Here is a 26,569-nt window from a genome sequence, read left to right as displayed (position 1 = left end):
ATCTCAAGCATTTCTACCATTAAACCACCATCCGGCACAAGTCCAGTCCAAAATCCCTTATCTTCTCAATTTTCAGCATACTCTTCCGTTAATCCTGAGTTAACTATAAGCTATAACACTGTAAATCAATTCTCCTGGATTGGTTGATAGCGCCACTATAAATACTTATCATTTAGTATGAATCCTGACCCATCCAACCTCAGGACTGATCAGGACTTAACCCACACTGATAGCAGCATGTAACAACCATTATGACTATATTTACATAAAGCACAGGTTGCATCCCCACACCACAATTACACAAAAGAATTCATTGTGCCAAATTTACACAGGCCACAAACTCCATAAAACTTTGAAGATAATTGCTACACAACCTCACGTCACACAAGCCTTTGCCTTACAATATGACATGTTCACCTACTGAGTGCCCTGGTCCTCCACCACCTTTCAAGGCACAAAGGGAGGAATAATTACTCCCCTATAAAAGGCAAAATCCTTCCCTTCCCTTCAGCCTCCTTGCTTACTTTGATCACCTGCTGAGAACAGATGATTCACTGGACCCTATTATGAATTCTGCAATGAGTGTAGGAATTTATTGACATCACAAATCTAGATAATCTAAATAAGCATATATCAATAGTACGCAAAGGAGATTCGACTTTACTTGAAGGTCTCCTCCTTTGACTATATCTCTCCTCTGGCAAATAGCCAGTTAGGGGGACAATCAATCACCTTAACAATCCTAACAAATAAAAGTTGGACTAATTGTACTACATTATTTTTACATTGCGGTCAAAATTGGCTGGCTTCTGGGAACATCCTAGAATGTACTCCGCACAACATTAAACCTTTCAGATCTTTTGCTTTATTCTCAATTGTCACAACAACGTCCGCATAATACTTCAGTAATATGGCCAAAAGACAATTCCCAGAAGAGATCAATCTGAAGGATAAACACCTTCTTCCAAGCTTAATAGCTCACTAAGGGCCCGATGTAGGTGGCCAATACCGGTCGGAAACGGCCGAATTCGGCCGTTTCCGACCGGTATTTGGCCTTTTGTGATGTAGGGGACCTTTTTTTCTCTGATTCGGTATTTTACTGATTCGGTAAAATTACCGAATCGGAAAAATACCGAATCGGTAAGTTTACCGATTTTAAAAAATCGGGATGTAGGTGGGACTACTTTCAGTCCCACAAGCCCTTCAGATTCGGTATTTTAACACCCAATCCAGTTGGGTGTTAAAATACCGAATCCAGGTGTGCATGCACATGTGTGCATGCACACCTATGCCATGTGACAGACAGACATGCCCTTAGGGCATGTCTGTGTGCCACATGGCACACAAGCCAGTATTGGGGGTGCTAGAGGGTGTCAAAGTGACACCCCCTGCACCCTTGCAGAAACCGGTAATTACCGAATCGGTAAATACCGATTCGGTAATGCACATTGATTCCTATGGGCTTGAAGGCCCATAGGAATCAATGGGGGATACCGAATCGGTATTTACAGAGGGCCATATGTAGGTAAATGGCATTTACCGAATCGTAAATACCGAATTTTACCGATTCGGTATTTACAATTCGGTAAATGCCATGTAGGTAATAATTCTTTAAATATTACCGATTCTGTAATAGTCGGTAATTACCGAATCGGTATTTACCGATTCGGTATTTGCCATTGATTCCTATGGGCCTTGAGGCCCATAGGAATCAATGGCAATTACCGAATCGGTAAATACCGATTCGGTATTTTTACCGATTTGTCAAGGGGGACAGGGTGTCACTTTGACACCCTGTTGCACCCCTGATTTTGGCTTGTGTGCAATGTGACACACATACATGCCCTTAGGGCATGTATGTGTGCCACATGGCACAGGTGTACATGCACAGATGTGCATGTACACAGAAATTCGTTATTTACCATGCCATTGTATTTCATGGTAAATAACGAATTTCTAAGGGCCCGTGGCACTGTTTCCAGTGCCACCTACATCCCAAATTTCCGATTCCGTACATTTACCGAATCCGGTAACGGCAGAAATCGGCCGTTACCGACCGGTATTTTGCCACGTACATATGGCCCAGAATCGGTAAATACCGAATCTTACAGATTCGGTATTTACCGAATCTGAAATACCTACATCTCCCCCCCTCTAATTTACCACTTCATAAATACCAATTCGGTATGATTCGGTATTTATGAAGTGGTAAATGTAGATTTACCTACATCGGACCTCAAATCTTTCCAGTCAATGGTGCCTTCTCGATTAGATTAAGTCATTCTAACTGGCATTCTCAAAATTCACATTGCCCCCTTAAAGCTACGGCCCTCATACAGCTACCCTTCAGGTTGCAGCCTGGCAGATCTTCGGAACTCAACAATATGATCACTTTATCCTGACTAGAATTACCCTTAACTTGCTTCCCATTGAGGACAGATCCATCTACAAACATGCAATGATTATCAGACACAATTCTAAACTTTGATTTATCTCACTGCCTGGCTAAGCAATTAAAGCTCTCAGAGGGAGATTATGGCTCCTATCCTATGCTTTGAAACTCTTCTACTCAAGATACTCTTCAACAAAAGTTGGATATTGAAAAGAGATTGTGTTCCTAGAGTTTCGAATGCCAGACCCCTCCATCTGCATTATCCCCTCCCTAATCCTTCAACAAAGAACTCAAACAACTGCTTTATAACCAAGCCTCCTTTCTCTAAACATTTCTCTCAACACCAATTCAGAAATATATTTTTGAAGGTACCAGGTAGACCTTCCTTTTCAGATATGGATTTTGGGACTACATAGTCATCATAATCTGTATTCAGTCAGCTTGGTCATGGTCTATATTATGGTAGGTTTTGAGATAATTTGTTCTGTATATTATAATTAGATATAGTAAATGTTCCAGGTTTGATCCACTCTTGTCATAGGTAATGGGTGAAGCCACGCAAGTGGGATATAATTTTTATTGGAAAAAGTATGGGAACACAGGGTAGTAGGAAATATTGTGGATCTTTGTAGATTCTTGAAGTGTCTTGCATAAAAATGTGAGGAAAATTCATGAATTTAGGCAAAGTTTAAGGTTTGCAGGGCACTGCGAGTAAGAAACTGTTGTGCGATCCATTTAAGGCACATCATCATGGACTTCCCAGGTTGTCGACTTTTCAAAAATGTCTGGGTTTGCTAGGTCTTCTTAGATGGCAGCTGATCTCTGAGCCTGAATAGTGCAGCCATTCAGCATGGCAAAGGGGATGAAATTGGGATTTACCCCCACTATTCTGATCCATAAAAACTACACCCAGAAGAATCAAAATGTCCTCTGTTAGGCCGTCAAGTGGCAGGAAGATTGGGTTGTCGCTTTTGGGGTGGGAGCATGGCCCAATGCCAGGGTGGGACTCCCTATCCCTTTTTTTGGAATACTATGAATAAAATGAAAAAAACCTTGTGTCTAGTGGGCTTTTCTAACTCTTTGGGTTGCAGATTACAGCCACGGGCAATTGCGGAGAACCTATCTGGTCGGGGGTGGGGGCCACGAGGGCAGAAATACACTACTGTCCCTTTTGGAATGGGGTATATGGTGTGATGCGAGTGTGGGCAGCTGCCTTCTTTTAGTTTTTCACCGTTTTAAAATCCCTAGTGACTAGTTGGCTTTCTGCCCTCCGGAGGTCAAAACCCCTATCAGCAAGTGGGAGTGGCATGTCTCAATGCCAGGGTGGCCCATACCACCTCTTGGTTTTGCCCAAATTTAAAATCCACGGTGTTTAGTGGGATGCCTCGACCCTGTGCTACTTTTTTATTTTGTTAAACTCCTTTATGGTGTCTAGTGCTCTTTTTATTTGGGGTGGGACATGACACTATGCCAGGGTAAGCTGTCCTACCCCCTTTTATGTTTTACATTTCAATCTCCTGGTGGCTTTCTGCCCTCTCACCCTGGGGGACAGATTAGGTGCCCCCCCCCCCAATCTGTTCCAAGGGCACAGAATACCAGAGTGGGTCACAACAACCGATTTATTTTTAAAAACACAATCTCTGGTGTCTAGGGAGCTTTATTCCCCCTCTGTGGAACAGATTGGGGGCAACACCCCAATCTGGCTCAGGTGAGAGAGCTGGAAAGACTATTTCACCCTTTTGGGACAAGAGACATGGCCCTCTGCCAGGGGGGGCAACCCGCACCACTTTGCAAATGAAATCCCATGGTGGCTAGGGGGCTTCCTACATATCACCCCAGAGGAAGCATATTGGAGGTAAACACCCATATCTGCCCCCTGGGCAGGCAGAAAAAAGGATTGTGCCCATAGGGCGAGCAAGGGCACATGGCCTGGGGGACTTCCCCTCCCCCCAAAAAATAATCTCCAGTGTCTAATGGTGTGGATTACGTTTTAGGATGGTATCCATAATATTAAAAAGTTTACTGTAGCGAGAAGCGGAGGAAAATTAGCAGAGTATAACTTCCCCAGCGTGGGAGTCAGGTGTATCCCCAGGTATTGAATAGATGAGTCAGTTCATGTTAGAGGTGTTAGCTACTTGAGGTGGGGAAGTTCCGATTGGGGAATCGTGAGGTTGAGGACATAAGACTTGTCATAGTTAACTTTGAACCCCGCCACCGCCTCAAAGTGTGACCTGCACAGAGGGAAGAGAGTGGGCCAGATCTGAGAGGGAGAGGAGTACATCATCTGCAAAGACAGTGATCTTATGGGACTCCCCAGTAAAAGGCAGTCCCCGAATGTCGGGGTTAGCCCTAACCGCTATCACAAGAGGCTCTATGCTAAGGGCGAAGAGTAGAGGCGATAGAAGGCAACCCTGTCTCGTGCCCCTGGAGTGCTCAAAAAAAGGCGACAGCTGGCCATTCACTGCTACCCTAGAGCGTGGGGAGTGGTAATTCGCCCGAATCATTGTTATAAATTTGGAAGAGAAGCCGAAAGCAGCTAATGTACGGAATAGGAATCCCCAGTCCACCCTGTCGAACGCCTTCTCTGCATCCAGACCCACCAGGACGGCTGGGATTTTAAACTTATTGGCCTTCTCAATTAAGTGTACCACTCGCCTCGTATTATCATGTGTTTGGCGCCCTTTAATGAATTCTGACTGGTCTGGGTCAATGAGGGCCGGCATCAGGTCATTGAGCCGCTGGGTGATAATGGAGGAGTTAAGCTTCGCATCCAGATTGAGGAGAGCAATCGGCCTGTAGGAAGCACATTTACTAGGATCTTTACCGGGCTTGGGAATGATGGAAATGAGCGCCTCCGCCATGGTGCGGGAGGTCTCACCCCCCTCCGCCATGCTATTAAATAGTTGGACAAGGTATGGGCAGAGTTCAGAGGCGAAGGTTTTTAGAAGATGGCCGTAAACCCATCCGCCCCCGGAGCCTTGTGGGGCTTTAGAGCCTTAATGGCTGCGAACACATCCTCCCTGGAGAAGGGGGCCTGACATTCATTTGTATTACAAGGCAGCTCAACTTCGTGTCTTGGTAGAGTGGTCACAACAGGACTCCGAAAAACACTGGCTCCATATGGATAGAAGCGGGCTGGGAGAACGATCTGGGACTTGGTGTGGCGGCCCCGGTGTGACAGACCCAAGAATGCGTATATCAGTACTCCCACTAGCACCACCTTGAAGATTTGGGCCTCTGTTTCCAAAGATGACAGATGGACCACCTTCCCCTCCCCCTTCACACCCATTCACTTCAACCCCGCCTTCCCCCCACGTTAACGGAGGGCCCCTTTAGGGCCTGGAAGGACGGAGGTTGTCTGGCGCTTACACACCTATTCCACAAGTATGATCCACTTACATTTGACAACTGCAAGAGGGATTACGGGGTACCGGAGGATGAGCGGTACCATCATGCCCAGCTATTACACTGGGCGCTCTCTCCTCAGGTGAGGGAGGTGGCTACTCGACCTCTCACGAAGCTAGAAACTTTCTTAACCAGGACCTCTTCCATGAAAGGGGCCATCTCCTTCCTATATGGGCTCCTCCTTGCCACCGCAATCTCTCCTAGGCCCCGGTACATGTCTATGTGGGAGGGGATTCTTCAGCACGACATTTCAGACACCGAGTGGACTCATTTATGGTCCGATATTGCCAAGTTTCCTCACTCCGTGGAGCTCAGAGAGGCACATATGAAAACCATGATGGACTGGTACTTATACCCCGCCAAATTGAAACTACTCTTCCCGGGCACCTCAGACGGATGCTGGAGGGGATGTGGCCTCCTAGGGGATTTCCAGCACATTTGGTGGGACTGCCCCGTGATCCGGCCATATTGGGAGGAAATTCTAGCTCAAATTAAGGACATGTTGGGGTACCCTATTCCCACCTCAATGGCTTCCACCCTGCTGGGTCTCCGTGATCCTGATCTCGAACACCAGACCAGGGCGGACAAGAGGATCATGTGGCTCCACATTGGTGCGGCCAAAATTACTCTAGCTGCAGCGTGGAAAAAGAAGGAGGCCCCTGCCCTCGCTCTCTGGCACTCGAGGCTGTGGAAGTTGCTGAGTATGGAGAGGATGGGAGATATCTTTCTAGATGATTTTAAGAATTTTGAATTTCACTGGGGCCCGATGGTAGCATTCCTTTTCAAGGGTCTGCCGTCCGCAGTCTGTCCTCCCAGTATCCGAGCTCTTCACTTATTTCAAATCTGAATACCTGCTGCTGCTAATCAGATTCCCTGTCTATGCGTAATGCTACCACCACTGGGGAGGTGGGAGGGGAGATTGGGGACTGGGGGGGGGGGAGTTTTTTGCGTGTTATTTTGCTCGTTTTGACATCTCTCTTAATGCCCAAATGCATACAACATGCCGAACCATAGGCTCCGCAAGGGACTCCTATTGCTACTACAATTTGTTTATGCTCACCCTGCTGGAGGGACTGGCCATTGGACCACACTGTTATGATTCTGTGACACTGAGACACTTCACCAGGCCTCTGCCGCTGCGGCCTGCCGCATGATGGTGCACATCATGGATGATCAGCACTTTCTAGGCCATTTGGTCTTGTGTAATGAATTTGTCAGTCGGTCCCTCCCCTGAGCTACCCATGTAGCTTTAGAAGCACGCTTTGGCTACCCCCTGTGTGGGATGAAACGCGGTATTGTCGCATGTTCATTTCTACTGTCTTCTACTAAATGCTCAATAAAAATACTTTTGACAAAAAGTTTACTGTATCGGGTGAATGAGGAAGTTACAACTATGTTTGACTTAGGCTGTGATTCCTTCTTAGATTTAGTTTTAATTAATATCGCCCTTTTACAGAGATATAATCAAGTTACTTCAGTTTCTAGCTGATTTAGCCACACTACTAGCTTGCGATTTCAAGCACCATACTGAGCACAAAAATATATTACATTCTGTTTTACCTGGCCTTTTTGCAGGTTTAGCCCCAAACTTTTTGTCTTTTGCCTTCTATTTTTCTGTTTTTGTTGACAATAGTACTCTGGCACTTTAGCACTGCGGATCAGTGTTAAAGCTCACATGCTCTCTGTGTAGGTTATCATTGGAGATGCACTGTAACTTTCAATTGGGACATGATAGAGAAATGGAGTTTAGGCTCTCTGAACTCAGAATTTTAGAATACACCGTTTAGGAAAGGTGGTTTAAAATTGTGTATTTGAAAATGCCACTTTTATAAAGTGGACATTTTCTGTTTCTGTTTGTCTGTACCTGTTTATGTAGTAACAGAAGCTGGAGAGAAGGGCACAAACAACAGTTGATGGACAGTATGCAGAACAAGGTCATACATTCACCCCCAGTAAAAAGATCTGGTCCTAAATCCATCATTTTTTTGCTCTTGCTCACCATGCCATTCTAGTTTGAATCCAGCCATATGCAAATGAGTTTTGACCCTGTGCCTCATTGGAACAGCCCGAACGGCCAAGCCAGGTCCTCCTTGGACTGGAAACAAGCATCTTAGGACCGTTTACGGGCTTTCAGCCCTCATCAGCGAGGAAAGCTTGAGTCCAGTAGCATGGAGAGCACGGGACTCACGTCTGGGTATACCCGTCCCACTCGGGGTGACAAATGCAAGAACAACAGTTGATGGACAGAATGCAGAACAAGGTCATACATTCACCCCAGTACAGAGATCTGGGTCTAAATCTATCGTTTGTTGCTCACCATGCCATTCCAGTTAGAACCCAGCCATATCCAAATCAGTCTTGACCCTGTGCCTCATGGGAACAGTCCAGCCCGAACTGCCAAGCCATGTCTTCCCTGGACCGGAATCAAGCATCCTAGGACTGGTTTCTAGTTATCAGCCGTCATCAGCCAGGATAGCTTGACTCCAGTGGTGTGGAGAGCACGGGACTCACGTCTGAGCATACCTGTCCCACTCAGGGTGACAAATGCAAAAACAACAGTTGATGGACAGAATGCAGGACAATGTCATACATTCACCCCAGTACAGAGATCTGGGCCTAAGTCCATCATTTTTTTGCTCACCATGCCATTCCAGTTTGAACCCTCCATATGCAAATCTGCCTTGACCCTGTGCCTCATTGGAACAGGCCAGCCCGAACTGCCAAACCAGGTCCTCTCTGGACTGGAAACAAGCATCCTAGGACCGGGTTCGGGCTTTCAGCCTGTTGCAGGAATTCTGCTCAGTCACAGAACTGTGCACAGAGACTCAGGACCTTAGAATTAGGGTGTACCAAAACTCACCTTAGTACCCAAAAATCCCCTACCAGACTAGCCTCAGTGTCTCATTAGCTCTTCATCCAATAGAAAAGTCACCAATGATTAGACAACCCAGAACATGCGACTTAGGATACCTCAGGTAAGGTGGGAAACATGAACACTTTCGTTATACTCTCATACCAGTCCTCCATGAACAGGGAGTAAAGGGAGACACGAGCAAGTTGAACATTTTTATTTTAACGCTGTGATCTCAAGTGCACCATCTTAGCTAATACAAGCAGACATATGATAAGAAATAAGATTGTCAGCATAGTTACTATTCCCTAAAATACAAAGGGAGAAAGCATGTTATAATCCTAAATGGAAACAGGTTAAATGTATACCTATATTTCACCCTCCCTTGCTAGTAGGTTATTTTATAACTAAAGAAGGTCTCTTAGGCTTGTATAGGCGACCCCATACCTCAAAGTTTAGCAGGAGTGAATCACATCAAGTTCTGCAAAGCTTTCAGCATACGAAAGTTCTCCAAGTGTGTTCAATCATGCCTACACAGTGTATTATTAAAGGCGTCAGTATCTAAGCTGCCACAGCTGCATATATGTTATGTCTAGAACGTGCGCTGATCAGTTCAAACAAAAGCAACATTGTTGATATAACCTTGAAGGCCTCGTCACTCACTGTTCAGACTACGCTTACAAAGCAAGTCTAGCAATGTGGAAAAACAAGTTATTCTCATGTGAAGCAAAACTCGTAGCCTAACGTGAAACAATAACTAACGTGTGTGCCGTGTGCAAGAGAATGCAAAAGGTAAAATGGCATTTAAACTTCTAATAAGCTCATGCTAACTTAACACTGTAGAAATGCAAGGCTCAGCCTCACTACACCCTCCCTTGATCGGAGCACGGAAAAGAAATGTGGGCAAAGTCTGGAATGCAGAGTTCAAGTTCGTGAGTTAGAATTAATTTCAAATTTGCCATAATCGGAAAACGGGAGCAAAACTCTGAATTTTGAAAAAAAAATCCAAATTAGCAATTACTCTCTGGCACAGTAAAGCAATAGGCTTAAAAAATAGCAAAACATCTGATGTCCAACATGTGACTCCAGTCGTGAATAAGAGAGAGCAGGAAATGCACCTCACTCCAATAGTGTATATGCACAGTACGTTGCAACAGCCTCCAACAGGAAGTCATTGTTCTCATCTGAAAACATTTCAGCCATCCAATTTAGTAACAGGAATGAACATACATGTTCCTCAAGCACCGGAGCCTCAAGTACCATCAGAGGACAACTCGGATTTACTTCAATATAACTGCGTGCCACAAAATCATGCGCCGCAGCAAAAATATTTCAACACCCCAGGACTTCATGCATCGCTGCAAAGGCCAAAATCCCGCCGTCAGAGCAAAGCAATTGATGAGCAACTAAGGGGCTTATCAGTTGATCATAATCTGCGTTGGAAGACACCGTACTGCAGGGACACAAATCCAGAGCTCATTCGAAATCGCAGGTCAGGCAATGAAAGACAGGCTGGACGCATGTGAAAAAGGAAAATCGAAACGATAATCCATAAACTGCACTAAGAGGCAGCGCTCCATAGAAATTAAGCATTCGGTTGCGGAGCAACAACAGCCAGGGCAAATCGTTTCGTGGCACAGGATGTGCATCCATTCTGAAATAAACAAAGTAGTAGAAGCACTCCGCCAACCAGAGCAAGCATCAAGGGAAATCCACCAAAGAGGCTGGAGAAAATCGAATGAAAAATGCCGGAAAACACACTGAATATAATTTGGAAAGAAGTCACAAGGCCACTACTAACAACTTTAAAAAAGTGAGCCAGCCCTGTTGTCGAGGAGGCATTAAAGATAGTGTGAATTAACTCCCCGAAATGCAGGGTTAGATCAGTATTTAAGAAGGCATGCACTTCTGTGCGGGTGTTTGCGACGTGAAGGACAAGTGTTTCACGGGCAGAAGTGGGGGTAACTTCTTTTTGGGACAACAGAGCTCTTATTCGACTCATCTTGTTGAACTCTGCCTTCAAGGTCGGAATTGACGGCCAGATGGAAACATCCAGCTTCCCATGTGGAGGAGGAAACATTACGCTTTTACAACAAACTACATGTTGGGTGACCGTAACGATGTAAGGAATTCCTGCCAGCATCCCACAACAATCTTCATTATTTAAAAGTAAATAACTACAGTTTGCTAGTAATGTGATGTGGGTGTGATAGCAGGTGTCGGTGTACCTTTCAAGACACAGGCCAAATTAGGAGTATTCTGATTACACGAGCCATGTAATTGGATATTCCTACACACTAACGAGTGATCAGGTGTTGTTGTGCAATCTTCACCATTCAAATAAACCTCTTTTCCCTCCCTCAGGCACCTATAGGTAAATGGTAGTGACCAAGCTTCATGGAGATAAGCGGTACCCAGAGGTTCATACCTGCCAATAGCATAGTACTTCATGCAAGCTTCAAACTTGAACAGAGGGAAAGGTAATGTTATTAGCTCATGTACAAGCCACACAGCAGAATTCCTCTCAGCGACAGAAAACGGCAAAGGTTCAAATTTTTAAATATGTAACATAGAAAAAGTTGCACCTTTCATAGACATAAATTGCTGTTTGTCAGTCAAATAAAAGGGGCAAATAATGAAGACGTGTTCATATAGTCCCAAGGCACTCTCCGGGACTTTAAAAGTTTGTAAAGTCCATGCAAACTGCATAATGGAACGTAATTGATTTTTACCATGTTACAAAACAGGGACATCTTCTTGCACAATATCAACAACAGACAAAACAATAATATCTAATTTGTAAATGCTTGAAGAAAGTGTGTTAATGCTGTTATCTACAACTGCTAGGACTTTTTCTAAATTTGCTTGATTTATAGCCCTTAAACAGGAAGCAGCCTCAATCTGGGACAGTTTCCAAACTTCGCTGTAAATTGCATATATACACCATTTAGATCTGCCAGAAGCAGGGCCTTTAACAAAGTCATTCAGATCAACATCGTCAGTCCATTTAGACAAATGAAGCTTAACTGACGCTAAAGTGGAGTGTTTGAGCCAATTCTGACACAGCTTGCCTACTGAATAGGTAGTCACAGAATGGTCCCTCTCAAAACGGGGATACACCCTAACCTGTGTGTAGCCAGAGGCTAAACCCAGAAAACGATGTTGGCAAGAATCCGCACTATTGTGCCACAACAGCCAACCTTTAGGATCCAAACTGGATAGGTTAAAAGTAGAATTCAGTAACAGGGTCTGTAATTCTCTAATAGAAATACTGGTAATATTATCCCAACCTGGGTATTCTTCCAATTCTGAAAAAGAAGGAGCATTTACATTTTTTGTTGTAGCCAATCCAAAGCAGGTGGTTTGTGAAATAGTCGAATTCAAAAACAACATGTGGTTCGGGTTGAGACATGCACGATGCAAAGCCTCGGTGCCTTGCACTTGCCAGCTTTTAGAACCCCAAACAGATTTAAGATCAATAGTATCTTTCCACAGTTCATAGCCCCCAGTAGCCAATTGGTCAAGAAAGGACTTGGAATATAATAATTTTGTGTGGCACAGTCTAACTTTTGAAGAGGACTTTTCGGTCATCTTGAAATAAAATGCGATTGAAATCAGTAAAATAAGTGAATCTCTTTAAAAGAGAATTAGAGCTGCCCTCCACAGGAGTGGGGCAATGTTCCCATTGCTTATAATTAACCATATTTCTCCTTGTGTTCGCCTAATGCAGGTAGTGATTGCCATAGTGTTGATAACAGAACAAATCACCATAATTAGCTGAATCTAAGTATAAATCCTCAGCATCAAAAGCAGCATAATATTTCAAATCTGAAGATAAAGCCTCTACGGCTTGAACATCCCAATCATCAGAGTGTATATTTTGTTTTTATCACATCCCCCATAGAAACTCTTAGTACATTTGGGACATTTATAACCTCTGTGGAACCATGTATTTGAAACTTAACAGCATCCCATACAATCCCATCTAAAATAGGCCAAGCAGTAATGTTTACAAAATTCAGGTCTATCTTCAATCTGTGTGATGAGGAATGGGGTGCCAATGTTCCATTAATATGTCGAATAGCAGTCCTGTCTTCAACGTAGTGTCCATTCACAAGAAGGAAAAAATACACCACAAATCCAATTGACATGAACAAAAAAATTGAAAAAAGTACCAATCAAATGGAAGTCCAGGGAGGAATCAAAACATTTATTTTAAACCATGTTGCAAAAACAGAAAGTTTTGAAGGGGACCTCGATGTGGTAGAGTTAGTGTCAAATGAAAATCTGGAGTCAGTGGCCAAGCACGTTTGTAAATCAGGCATTGATAAGTCTGTGGGGTAAGTATACTCAGTCTCATCAAGATGAGCATCTGGTGGGGTATTCAATAAAGGACTTGAAATTGCAGGCATCTCAATGGCAACGTCAGGCCTGTTGCTAGGAGCAGGAGGCAAAACAGAATTTCTCAGTATCGATGGACAGGAGACCGCAGGTGTCATACTAAGAAGAATCGGCCACTCTATGTAATTTGACATTGTCAATTACAAAAAGACATGGCTCTTTGCCGGCTAGGAATTTCCTGTTCTGTTTCTGAACTTTGTTGAGCCTTCCTTTCAATATATGCTGTTATGTTTGTCTGTCTCCTTCTAGGTCACGTAATATAAAGCGCCAGGACGCTCCTCCGGAGTAGCCGCGCGCTATAAAAGACCTATTTAACATAACATATTTAATATAACAATTGAGATGTACCTTTTTTCCTTTCGACCTGGAAGTGGAGGTAAAACTACCGTTCTTGTGGCCTGCACGCCAAGTACAGGAACTGGAGCTCGATATGAGGGACCAAATTCTTTCTTATTCTCAATCTTCTCTCGGACCAGTTCGTCAACTCGGGGTAGCCAGCCAACTACCGGAATCTGCAATGCATCATCAGATGTGGAGGGCAAGTGTTCCTTTGCAAGACTTTCTCTCGTCTCTTGTAGATTCTGAAAAACATTACAATACTCATCTACCTCAAAGGGGGCAGCAGCCGCCACCTGGTCTAGACCTTCAAGGTCCAGGACAAACATTTTGATACAAAAGAGCATCTTGTATGGGGTCCGCCCACCCAGAGACCTTCTAGTGAGATTATTAAGTGTACGTTGTACGCTACTGAGATGGGCCAGCCAGTTACTGCTGGTACCTATAACCCTAGCTGTCAATGATTGCTTTAATTCACGGTTCATCCGCTCCAAAACACTATTACTCTCAGGTCGGTATGTAGACGAAAATTTGACTTGGACCCCCAATGAACTCATGGCATCCTTGTACGCCTTATAGGCGAACGCTGGACCATGGTCCGAATGGAAGGTGCCACACGCAAATCTCTTATGACAGTTCGGTGGGGCCACACCAATACAAAGCTGGTGCAAGAATCAACTATAACTAAGATGTACTTATACGCAGTATCTGAAGAAAAAAGACCGCAGTGGTCCAAATAAATACAACCAAGTGGTTTATTGGAAATGTACAACTGTGTTTGGGGCGGATGCGCAGCAGACGAAGGCTTAATCTGCTGACAAATGTCACATTGAAGGACATAATCATGCGTTTGTTCATCCAGTCCCTGCCACCAAAAGAAAAGTTGTAGCTGAGATACAGTGGCCGAAACGCCCGAATGAGCGGACGCAACACCCTTGTGGGCTGCTGTAATCAGCGCTGACCTGCGTTCCGCGTTGGGAATCAATCTGTCACCAACGTCTGGTATTTTCACATAAGGAACTTTATCAGGACTTAAATGATAAGAATACTGTGAAGGAAATCCAGTAGGATATCTACTTCCCTTCTCAGTAGCGGCAATTGCTGCCAAGATGTCATAATCAATCTTACTTTTGGAACGTGTAACTGCTGGAACCAAATATGTCAAAACTGCTGTCTTCGCGGCCTCATTGGCCAAACTATTGCCAACAGCGTGAACTCCCACACGCTGATGACCAAGAGTATGAATTACTTACACGAGCGGCAGTTTCTCTTTAAGTTCAGCCACTCGAACCCAGATCATTTTGTGTTTTATTGTGCTACCTTTGGAGTCACGATAGTCGTTCTCAGTCCAAAAGGACAGATTGTCATTGTAAGACTGGACAAAGTAGTAAGAGTCACTCGCAATAAGAGTAGTCGCACCAGGGTCTGCGAACTCCAATGCAAGCATCAGAGCACGGAGCTCCACTAACTGGGCGGTACAGTCCCCTAATGTCTGTGTATGCACGACGTCGGACTTGAATTCTCCATCCACCATGGTACCAATCACAATAGCAAGCTGAGACGTATGCATGCTTAGACCCATGCGCAACTTGCGCAGAACCATCAGTTTAAATGATACAATGGAAATCCTCCAAAGGGCGTATAGTTAAAGGGGCAGGATGAACAAACTCATACTGCAAATACTCCTGTGACCGTAAGTAGGCATAAAAATGAATGTGACATACGGAGACGTCAATGATGTTGCCCATTGTATCCACCGTGGGTGCAAAGCTTTAGAATTAGGTACACTGGCTTTCCTCACTGCCTCCAAGGCAGGATACGGGGTAACAACTAACATGCGTTTTCCATGCGACAGTGCACGTTCCTTCTGAATCGCCATTTGCACCGCTGTCAAAACTTTTTCCACAGTGGAAAACCGCATTTCAGCCGAAGTGTACAAGTGTGACTTGTAAGCCAAAGGTACTGTGTCACCTTCGTTAAAAGTAAGGTACGTGAAACCCAGCGCCCCAGAGACGAATCTTATCACCAGGTTGGTGTGGTTATCACGAGTCAGTAAGAATTTAGATTCTAGCAGATCAGCCTGCAAGGATTGCAAAATGGTTGAATGTTCTGTCAGCCAGCACGATTTGGTAAAAGTTGGTTGTATCAAGGCATATAAAGGCTTGATACGCTGGGCATATTCGGGAATGTAAGTATGCCCGAAATTCAAAAATCACAGCAAGGATTGCAATTTCGTCAGTGTTGTAGTAGCGCGCAGTTGTGTGCATTTCTCCAAGAAGTGAGGAGCCAATCTTCGAATCATTGTTGAGCTCATAGCCCAGGAACAACATTGTGTACTCTGCAATGTGAGATTTTGCAAAGTTAAATTTGTAACCGAAGTCCGCAAAATTACAAATTATGCGGTCAACGCTGCACAGATGCTCCCATACCTCGTCCTTTTTGAGATAAATGTCATCCACATACGAACACGCATCTGGGTCGATTCTCTCCAAAAGAGAAACTATACGGACAGCAAACACACCTGGACTATTCTTATAGCCCATTGCCAAAAGTTTCAATTTTTTCTGTGTGCCACCACTGGTGAAAGCAGTCCATTGACTACTTAAATCGGAAAGATTGTGGGCAAAAAAAACATTAGATATGTCAAGTGTGGTTTTAAACCTTTTACACACAAGACCATCCACTAGGGCAGAGCCGTGGGTATTCTGTACTGCACAGGTATGGCAATGCGAGTTTAGATGCCGGTAATCCAATACCAAATGGTAAGAACCATCAGGTTTGGTCACAGTAAAAAGAAGATTATTCATCGGAGACACACAAGTTTCAATCACACCTTGATATTCCAATTGTTCAAGGATTTCTGTGACTGAAGCTTTCACTTCACGCCGCATGGGATATTGAGGTTGAGGCTGTGGGATAGACCGCAAGGGAATCTCATGCTGAGGGGAGAATTTATCCCAACCACAGTGAGTATGGTACAATGCAGGCGCAAGGGCCTTAGCCCACTCTTCTGCAAAATTCATAGCATGCTCCTTTGACACTGTTTGCGCGAAACTAGGGAGGAATACCTCCTCCTCTATCGGAGCTGCGAGAACAAAAGGTGGGGGCCAGTCAGCCTCCGCTAACAAAATGTTGTATGTAGTTGTATGATTTTCCCAAAATACCCCTTTTATGGTACGTTGTATGTCACCTTCAATTAAAAGGCCGATTTCAAATAACCTATCAGGGAGTACAAACACGGTCATGGAACAAGAACAGACAATGAATACTGAGGATGGTCGGGGAGTACAGGTGTTAAATCTGTCCAGCAAACCACTGTCAAAACCTTTGAAAACAGCGCTTCAAAGGGGTATGAATTATTGCCCCACATGGATGTATGAAATTTCTGATGTTAAAATTGACATATTCAAATTTGTACGGCATTTGAAATTAAAAAAGTTTTTGGAAAATATTCCAAAATCTCTTGTATCTGAATCACATGGAGACAATTTTGGGGATATGACTATTCAGGATGTATACAATACCACTACTTTGTTATCATGGGATGAAGATGTGGATGCTCCTGTTACTGTAGCCCAGGTTGCATCTGATCTAGGACATTGTACTAACCTCAGTGTTAATAGTGGCCTAAGAAACAAGTCACGTTGGACTCCACAACTAACTAGTGGTAACAATATTGATCTTTTTCATCAGAAAGTGAATATGGAACTAGACAACTGGGATAAGCAAATGATCAAAAATAACTACACACTGAAATTACGTAACTTGACGTTTAAAGAAAGCCAGGACCTTAGGGAGCTTTCTAGTGACCCTGACATCATAGTGAGGGAAGCAGATAAGGGAGGAAATATGGTTGTCATGGACCGAGACAAATATGACCTAGAGATCATATTGCAGCTAAATAATCAAAGCTGCTATAGAAAGCTGGACAACAACCCTATGCCAACCTTTGTGAAAACCATCAATAGAGACCTGCAACAATGGTTTTACCAAGGACTTCTATCAAAAGAGGAATTTTTGTATCTTAAGGTAGAAAAACCACGCTCTCCCTGTCTATATGCACTCCCAAAAGTTCACAAAGACATAAAAAATACCCCGGGGAGACCGATAATATCTGGGATAGGGGGACCCACTGAGAAAATTGCTAAGTTTGTGGATGGCTTTCTACAGAACTATATTGTCAACTTTCCGTCATAGATTCGTGACAGTAAACATGTCCTGAATATTTTGAACGATCTAAACTGGGTTGAAGGTATGATTTTTGTAACTATGGACGTCTGTTCACTATATACAAATATTCTTCATGAACATGGTATACAGGCACTTAGACACTTTCTTTTCAGATGCCCGATAGAACTACTCAAGCATTCTGAAATGCTTATTGAAATAGCATTACTGATCCTTAAAAACAATGCCTTCCTGTTCAACAGTGAGTGGTACCTACAGTTCTGTGGTAGTGCGATGGGTTCCAGATTTGCTCCGTCTTTTGCCTGTCTCTTTATGGGATGGCTTGAGGCGGGGCATATCTGGGGCCCATCAGGAGCTAAGTGGCACAAATATATCCTGTATTACGCCCGCTACATAGATGATTGTTTAATCATCTGGACCAGTACAGAAGAAGATCTGTTAGAATTTTTTGAGTTTATGAATAAGAACACACTCAATATGACCTTCAATATGACCTTCACCATGACATCAGACCCAAATAAAATTGTCTTCTTAGACCTTGAACTCTTCCATCACGACAGGAAAATACAGAGTAAAATGTACAGAAAGACCACCTCATGCAACTCTATATTGCTTGCCGACAGTGCCCACCCCAGGAGTCAGATTAATGCGATTCCTCATGGGGAGATGTTGAGAGCTCGTAGAAACTGTAGTAGAGATGAGGACTTTTCGGATAACCTGAGAGATATTGAGAAAAGATTTCAGACACAAGGATATTCAGGACAATCTATTATTAAGGCCAAAGAGAGAACTATGAAAACTAGACGAACTGAGAGAGCAAAGTACGTGTGGTGACTAATTATCACCCGTGGTCACACAAGGTCTTTATGATCCTGAAGAGGAACTGGTATCTGCTGCTAGCAGATAAGGCACTGAAAAACTACATCCCCAAAATACCCTGGTATCACCTATAGAAAAGGCAAGACTATTCAAAGTATTATTAGCCCCAGTTATCCAACACAACCAAAAAAAAAAACATGTGGCTAAGACAGTTGAATATTGGATCACATGCATGTGGTAATTGTAGCATGTGTACGTTTGTAAAGAAGGGAGTGAAAGAATTTGACTACAACAACTCACGCAAATATAGAAAACACAAACACATTGACTGTCTGACTAAGTATGTAGTCTATATAGTTGAATGTAAGTGCAAGAAAATGTACGTGGGTAGTACGATCCGTCCCCTGAGAGACAGGATGTCTGAACATTTCTGTGCAATGAAAATCCTGGACTGTAGATATCCAGTTGGAAGTCATGTGAAATCTTGCCCTGAACAGAGGAAGTCTCTTAGTTTTCAATCCTATGGTATTGAGGTTGTATACAATGATGCCTGGGGTGGTGACAGATTACTTAAACTGAGACAATGTGAGGCACGCTGGATTTTGAGATTGCGTGCAGTGGAATGTGGGATCAACGTAGATCACGAACTTCATTCTTTTCTTGATGTTTAGGAATTTGTTTGTATCTGAATAACTCCTGTGAAAGGTTATGTATTGCGATGGTACCCTTTTGAATGTTAATCTAAACAATGACTGGTATACTTCTGCTTGTCTTATGATGTAGCTATTCATGTCTATATATATGATAACATCTGTTATGAATGATCATGAAATTTATGGAAATGTTAATGTTCCTGATAATGTCTAAAATTAGGATCAATAGCAACGATTATGTATAATGTATAAATATGACTTGTGCCTTAACTAGAGGCTACAATGGGTTTGGAATGTTCTCTCATTTCGATTTCCTCTGTAAACTCCATCAAAGTGAAATCCAAATATGGCAATTATTTGACACCTCAACTTCCCTTATCTCTCCTTCTATATTTTCTCTTTGGTCTGACCTCTCTCTCATTAATGGTTATTTCTTTTTATTTTTCGTAGTCATTTTTCCTGTTCACTATTGTTTAGTTTACAGTTGAAACCACTTGAATACATTATGAAAATTATGGGAGACCTTTGGATGATCAAATAGTAATTGATATAACTTCTTCCAGGTTATACTGTTTGGCCCTGGAACCTTGCTTTAGATTAGATAGAATAACGAGGACGAGTAAATTTAGATAAGCTAATATACTCACGCTCTTGGCTGCGGGTGCTGACTCATGAATATAAGAATATATTTAACAATTATGATACTTAAATCAGTCGTGATTTATTGTATATAGGGAAACATAGCCGAATAGAGAATAACGTGATCACGAATTTCTAGTTCTAAGATGGCGCGGGTTCTCTTTCAGTTCCCCTTGCCTGATGCCCTAGCTTGCTAAGTCCGCTCTCAATCTCCACAACACGGAAGTCAGGGGCGGAGCATCGACCTACTTAATTGGTGCCATTGAAACCATGGCTGAATTACTGACGGCGCTAGATAGACGGCGGGAGCACTCTCCGGAACCGGGTAAGCACCGAGACGCTGGGGGGATAGTCTTTTATAGACGTCCTTTTCTGGTTCGAGTATGATATTTGTATGGCTTCTTGCTCAGCATTTTCGAGGCCGCGTTACTCTTTTAAGGTATACGCTGTTTGGCTAACTTTGAGCCTGTCTGTTTAGACAGGGATAATGCTATCGATAGACTGTGTGTTTTAAACATAGACTGAGGCCAGGGAGCCTCTTTGGTTCGCTATTTCTACTTTTCTTTTTCTTTTTTTCTCTCTTTGGGCTGATTACTGTGACCCGACAAACATGGAAGCTGTGGGGGGCGTGGCTTAGACGGCAAGCATGGCGGACGCAGCCTAGTTGAGCTCCGTCTCGCCAGCCGATTATCCGTCGATATATCCTTCTCTTCCCCATTTCACCGTGGCCCCGAGGGTTGTTGTGCTTACTGTGGGGGCCGTGGAGCCCACTTCGACACACTTTGGGCCGGTTCGGCGCCGCTGGAAACGAACGGAGGCAGGCGGATGCAATGCGGCCTGGGCGGCCCCCGAGAGCCGGGGAGCTAGTTTCGCGACCCGGATTGACATCCTGCGGAGGCGGACGGAGCTCGGCTGACAGGCGGCGGACCGGTGGTAGCGTGCCTGGCTTTGGACGTTTGGGGGAAGCCTCGGCTCTGCATCGGGAGGCACTGGTCCCACTCGGCGGCCCTACAGAAGGCGGCCGAGCAACGCGGCCCGCTCGGAAGGCGGAAACCACGCCGGGGGTGCGGAATGGCCAGACAAGTGCCCCTCCTCCTTCTCTGGGCCCCGGGTGGTGAGGAGCAAAGTCCTGGAGTGGTGGTGACCCGGGAGGTCCGGCGGCAGCGCAGAGGTCTGGAGCGGCAGCGGTGGACCGGGGCCTCGATTTTCATGACACCCAGCAGTGCGTCAGTGCAAGGGATAGGGGCCTGGCAGTAGAGGACACCGACCGCCTGCCATCGTGGGACCGGACGAGCTCAGCTGCCACCACTGAGAGCCTCTGCGGAGCGGCTGGGAAGTGAGGGGCCAAACACCCATTCCTTGAGGTAATGGACAGAGGGTCCCCCTAGGCAGCAGCGGGACGGCAAGCACCATGCCAGATGCAGGTCGGGGGTGGCTGAGATCTGCTTGAGAGATAGGGGGACCCTGGTGGCGCAGGCCTTGGCTGGACCTTGACCCTGAGGGGCGTGATCGGGGCCACTGGACATCGAGGTGGAATGCCTGGCCTGCCTATTCGGCGGTCAATTCGGACCGCAGTGGGGGCCCCCCTGACTGGTGGCATAGTGAGTGGTAACCCGACGAGTGCCTGCTGGGCTGCCCCAGATCTAAGTGCAGCACACTCGTCATGACCCGCGGGGCAGGTGGAGGCGGAGGGGGCCCTAAGCAGGGGCCCATCGACAAGTTCACAGGGCCGGGAGGCAGTGCGGGGGCCTCCGGTGGATCCCAGACGACCGGGCCGGACAATGCGGCACTGATGGCAGCCATCACCCAGTCCCGAGACGCGTTGGACGCCAAAATTGGGGCAGTGGGATCAGAAGTTACGCTCCTTCGCCAGGACCTGCGGAACGCGGTCTCCCGCATCACGGAAGCCGAAACTCGGATATCTGGGGTGGAGAATGATGTAGTGACTCTCAAACGCAAAGTGGCTGCCCTGGAATCCACACAAAAGGGCCTGGCGCTCCGGGTGGAGGACGCAGAAGGGCGCGCCAGGCGCAACAACCTCCGCTTTGTAGGATTACCGGAAGGATGCGAGAAGGGAGATATGGAGGGCTTCCTGACACAGTGGCTTGGAAGCTGGATTTCACCCGAGGCCCTCTCCAGTTGTTTTGTGATAGAAAGGGCGCACCGGGCCTTGGTGCAAAAACCGCCCGAGGGAGCGAGACCGCGGCCGGTGATTGCGAGGCTTCTCAATTACTATGACAGAGATGTGATCCTCAAACAGGCCAAGCCAAAGAATCACTGCGATATGAAAATCACACGATCCTGATCTTTCCTGACTATACCCGCTTAGTACAACAGCAACGCCAGTCCTTTACGGCGGCCGAGGCACGTTTGCGTGATCTGAAAATACGATATGCGCTTCTTTATCCAGCCCGCCTAAGAGTTATCTTCCAATCTCGCACTCACTTCTTTGATTCCCCGGAGGATGTGTTTCAATGGACAGATGAAATCAGACCTGTGAAGACGCACACTCCCCCGGGACGGGACTCAGACTCTTCACACGATGATACGCAGACACGATCCTCCCGACTTAAGGGCAATTGGAGATCCCGATCCCGACAGCGGTTGGTGTCAAGCACGGCTTCGGAGACTGCGACTGGAGCGGCCGAGAAACAGAAGAAGGGCACGTGAGGGCGCTCAGAGACATCTTGCGGACAGTATGTCTTAATTCCCTCCTTTCTGGGGAGAGTGCATGGGGGTAGAGCGAGGTGCCTGTGCCTTGTGTGAGACCGAATGTACGGATGAGGGGCGATGGTGGAGGGGGGGGAGTACATTTCCATTCAGGCGAGGGTGGGAGGAAGTAGGTGTTGGGTGAGTTAACTGCAGTTATGGGGATCCATTGGTGGGGTGGGTTGTCGGTCTCATGTTGGAGGCAGAAGCCATGCTGCACTGCGACAGATACTTCATTGTTACTTTAGGTATGGGGTGGGGGTGGGGGTGGGGGGGGAAGTTCTGGGAAGTTGGTAGATGTTGAATTGGTGGTGGAATGCACGGTTCGGATGCGATCGAGATGGTGGCTGGAAGCACACGCAGATGGTATACGTCATGGATGCTGGCTGCGAAGGGTCTGTGATGTCGAGCCTGGATAGAGGGGCCGCTGGGCCTGGGGCCACACTTCGGGCCCTTAGTTGGAACGTGAGAGGGATGCTAGACAAGATCAAGCGGGGAGCGATTCTGAAACAGGCTAAAAGAGTGGGGGCGGATGTTGTTATGCTGCAGGAAACACATCCTCTGGGGACTAAAACATTATTCCTTCAGCGCTTTGGTTACAGTCAGGTTTTCCATGCAGGTTTTGCCAGGGGGTCCAGAGGTGTGGCCATCTTAGTACACCGCAGGGTCCCATACGTGCACTCCACTCAATGGCAGGACCCACAAGGTAGATACATTTTTATTCAAGGTACGCTTGGAGACGAGGATGTAGTGTTTGGCTGTGTGTACGCCCCGCCCCCCTTGCAGTGGTTCCTGGTTGAAAAGATCTTGACAGTGTGGGCGACTATTCCAAATGTGTTGGCTGTCATAGGGGGCAACTGGAACAATGTGATTGATCTGACGCGCGACAGGTACAGGCCTGGGGGGGGAGGGGCAGTAGTATCCAGGCATACCAAATTGCATGATCTGATCAGAAATCTGGGGTGGGTAGACACATGGAGATACATGCATGGCTCACAGCGTGAATACACCTTCCTCTTGGCAGTACATCACTCATTCTCTAGGCTGGACTACATCTTTGTCCCCCTGGTGGCTCAGGGTAGGGTGGAGGCCGCGGATATTTTGCCACAGGGGCTGTCGGACCACTCTCCGGTGGCGGTCACTATGAGATTAGACCGGAGGCAACAGCAGTTTCGTTGGCGCCTGTCAGTGTGGCACCTACAGCTTGGGGATTACCAGGCCCACATGCGGAAAGCCATAGCGCAGTACTTGGCTGAAAATACAAGGACGGTGGCGACTAAGGCGATGCTCTGGGAAGCCATGAAGCCCACGTTGAGAGGCATAGATAAAGCGTGGTGTGTGGCGGCCAAGAGACGGCGCAGTGAGACTCTTGATCAAGCAGAGGTGGCCATACGGGATTTAGAGCAGCGTAGTAGTTCGGGTGGGGAAGACCAGGTGCTGGAGCAGCTGCTGCTAGCGCAACAGTCCTAGGCCTCGTTGCTACTTGATGAGGCACGGCAGATGTGACTGGCGACCCGGAGCAGCGTGTACCAATGGGGGGACAAATCTGGGACGATGTTGCACAGGTTGTGTCAGGGCCAGTTTCAAACCCAGACTCCTCCGAGAATACAGGATGAGTCCGGCGCCCTGATCACCGATCCCAGGTCGCTCTCGGAAGGCTTTGCAGCCTACTATGCCGACCTATACTCCCTGTATGAATGCATTAGTGAGGATTTGATAGACAAGTTTATAGCGGATTTACCGCCACGGGCGCTATCAGATGAAGCCCGCGATAGCCTGGATAAACCTTTAACTGAGGAAGAGCTAGGAACCGCTCTTAGGGAACTCAATACAGGGAAGGCCCCCGGTCCCAACGGCTTCCCCAGTGAATTCTTTAAGAAATTTCATCTCCAGTTAGGAACCCAGTACAGAGCGGTAGTGGAGGAGGCACGGGAACTGGGTTGCAATCCCCAAGACTGGAGACATGCTGAGGTGGTTGTCTTTCATAAACCTGGTCGGCCCCCCGAGCAATACGCGTCATATCACCCGATTTCCTTATTGAACATGGAGGCCAAGGTGTTAGCTAAGGCTCTGGCCAATATATTGTTGCCATACATCTCCGATCTCATACATCCGGACCAAGCCGGCTTTATGCCCAAGCGGGCGACGCGGCACAATATCAGACGGGCCAACGTCGCGGTCGCAGCAATTCAGTCCTCCGGGGTGCAAGCGGCGCTCTTTTTGGCGGACATGGACAGGGCGTTCGACTCACTCAGCTGGACGTACCTCTTCTCACTGCTGCCGCGGCTGAACCTAGGGCCAGTATTCCTGTCCTATGTGAAATTGCTCTATACTAACCTTACGGCCTCGGTTCGGGTAGCGGGGTGGCGTCCTCGACCTTTCCCATCCGGAGGGGCATCAGACAGGGTTGTCCCCTCTCGCCCTACTTATTTGCCCTAGCCATGGAACCCCTGGCCGCCTGGGTCCGCATTGATGTGCAGATGAGGGGCTTTGAGTGGACTGGTGACCTGTCCGACCTCATCGCACTTTATGCGGACGACGTATTGGTTTTCCTCACGGAACTTAATGAGTCTGGGCCCCGCCTAATGCGCATCCTACAGATCTTTGGTGAGACATTGGGCCTGTACGTGAATCCACGTAAATCCACTCTCTGGGTGTTGGGAAGGGGTCCGCCGGTCGGAGACTGGGCCGCAGAGCTCCAACAGGCCGCAGGAGGAATTAAATATCTAGGGGTGTTTCTTACCGAGATCCCAGCGGTTGCTTGGGAGCGCAATGTGGTGCCGGTTTGGGAACGGACTCAGGCAGACATTAAGGTGTGGTCCCGTATGCCGTTGACCATCTATGGCAGGTCGGCCATATTTAAGATGGTAGCCCTGCCAAGGCTGCTATATCAATTGCAGAACCATCAATACCCGATTCCGCCCTTGTGGTTTAAACGCGTAAACACGGTCCTGGGACAGTTCCTCTGGAAGGGTGGCTCCATCAGGGTGGCGCTGCGCAGGTGTTTTCGATCCACATACGGGGGGGGGGTCTGGCGACCTCGGACGTACTTTCCTATTACCAAGCGTCCCATCTTCTCGTACTAAATGACTGGTGGTATGGGGACAGGGGAGACCCGGCTTATGCGCTAGAGAGATTGCTAATGGAGCCATACACATTACACACGCTGCTCCACGCGCCAAAGGTGCGCAGGGCCTTGCCGACGGTGACGCAGGTTGCTTTTGACGTCTGGCGGTGGGCGCTGAGGCGGATAGGCTGGTGGCGAACCTTGACCGAGGAGACTCCCCTCTGGCACAATGGCTGCCTCCCGGGCCTTGCTACCTTGGCGGGATTCGCGGGATGGGATGCTATCGGCATCTCTAGACTGGGTGATGTTATGGCTGGGACGACGCTTAAATCGTTTCAGGAGTTGAGAGTGGAGTTTGACATGCCCAGCACGCAATTTTTCCGCTACTTGCAATTTCGCCACACCCTGACTCCGGATCTTGAGGGTCTGACTTCACTCCCTGAATTTAGCCTGCTGGAGGCCCGAGTCTTCATGGGGGAGTTGGATACCAAAACATTTTCTAGCATATATCAATCCCTGATCATACAATGCTCCTCTGACTTATGTTCACTAAAGGAGAAATGGGAGGAGGACGTGGGGCTACTGGAGGAAGAGGATTGGAATGAGGCGCTGGCGAGTTCTCGTGGCGCGGCCATCTCGATTCGCCTTCGGCTGATTCAATTTAAATACTTTCACAGAGTGTACTACACACGACAGAGGCTATGGAGGGCAGGACTCATTGCATCCCCAATGTGTACTCGGTGTGGGAGCGAGGAAGGTACGTTCCTTTATACAGTGTGGAGTTGTGGGCGCCTGGAGTGGTTCTGGCGTGGTGTCTGGAGTGGTCTGGATGAGGCGCTCAGATGGGTGCTCCCGCGCACACCGCGCTTGGGTTTACTGCATGTGCTGGAGGGAGTGGGGGGCAATCTGTACAAGAGACACCTATTATTCCTGGGACTAATAGCCAAGCGCGACATAGCTAGGGCCTGGAAGGACCCGCAGCCCCTATCACTTCTCACTTGGAAAAGAGGCCTGGACTTCTGTATGGGGATGGAGAGGCCCATATTTCTGGCCCGCGGCTGCCCTAGCAAACACTACAAGATATGGAAGAGGTGGCCCGATTACAGGGG

The 26,569-nt window shown here is 46.7% G+C and overlaps 1 protein-coding gene across 7 annotated transcripts in view; it reads right to left on the bottom strand.

Moving 5' to 3' along the window:
- SPATA20 (spermatogenesis associated 20) overlaps positions 1 to 26,569 on the bottom strand; it is a 2,039,700-nt gene that overhangs the window by 1,202,886 nt on the left and 810,245 nt on the right. The gene's annotated exons all lie outside the window — the stretch shown is intronic.

The sequence above is a fragment of the Lissotriton vulgaris genome, chromosome 7 (assembly GCF_964263255.1).
Source record: "Lissotriton vulgaris chromosome 7, aLisVul1.2, whole genome shotgun sequence".
NCBI lineage: Eukaryota > Metazoa > Chordata > Amphibia > Caudata > Salamandridae > Lissotriton > Lissotriton vulgaris.
This window is presented reverse-complemented; position numbering and strand designations above follow the sequence as displayed.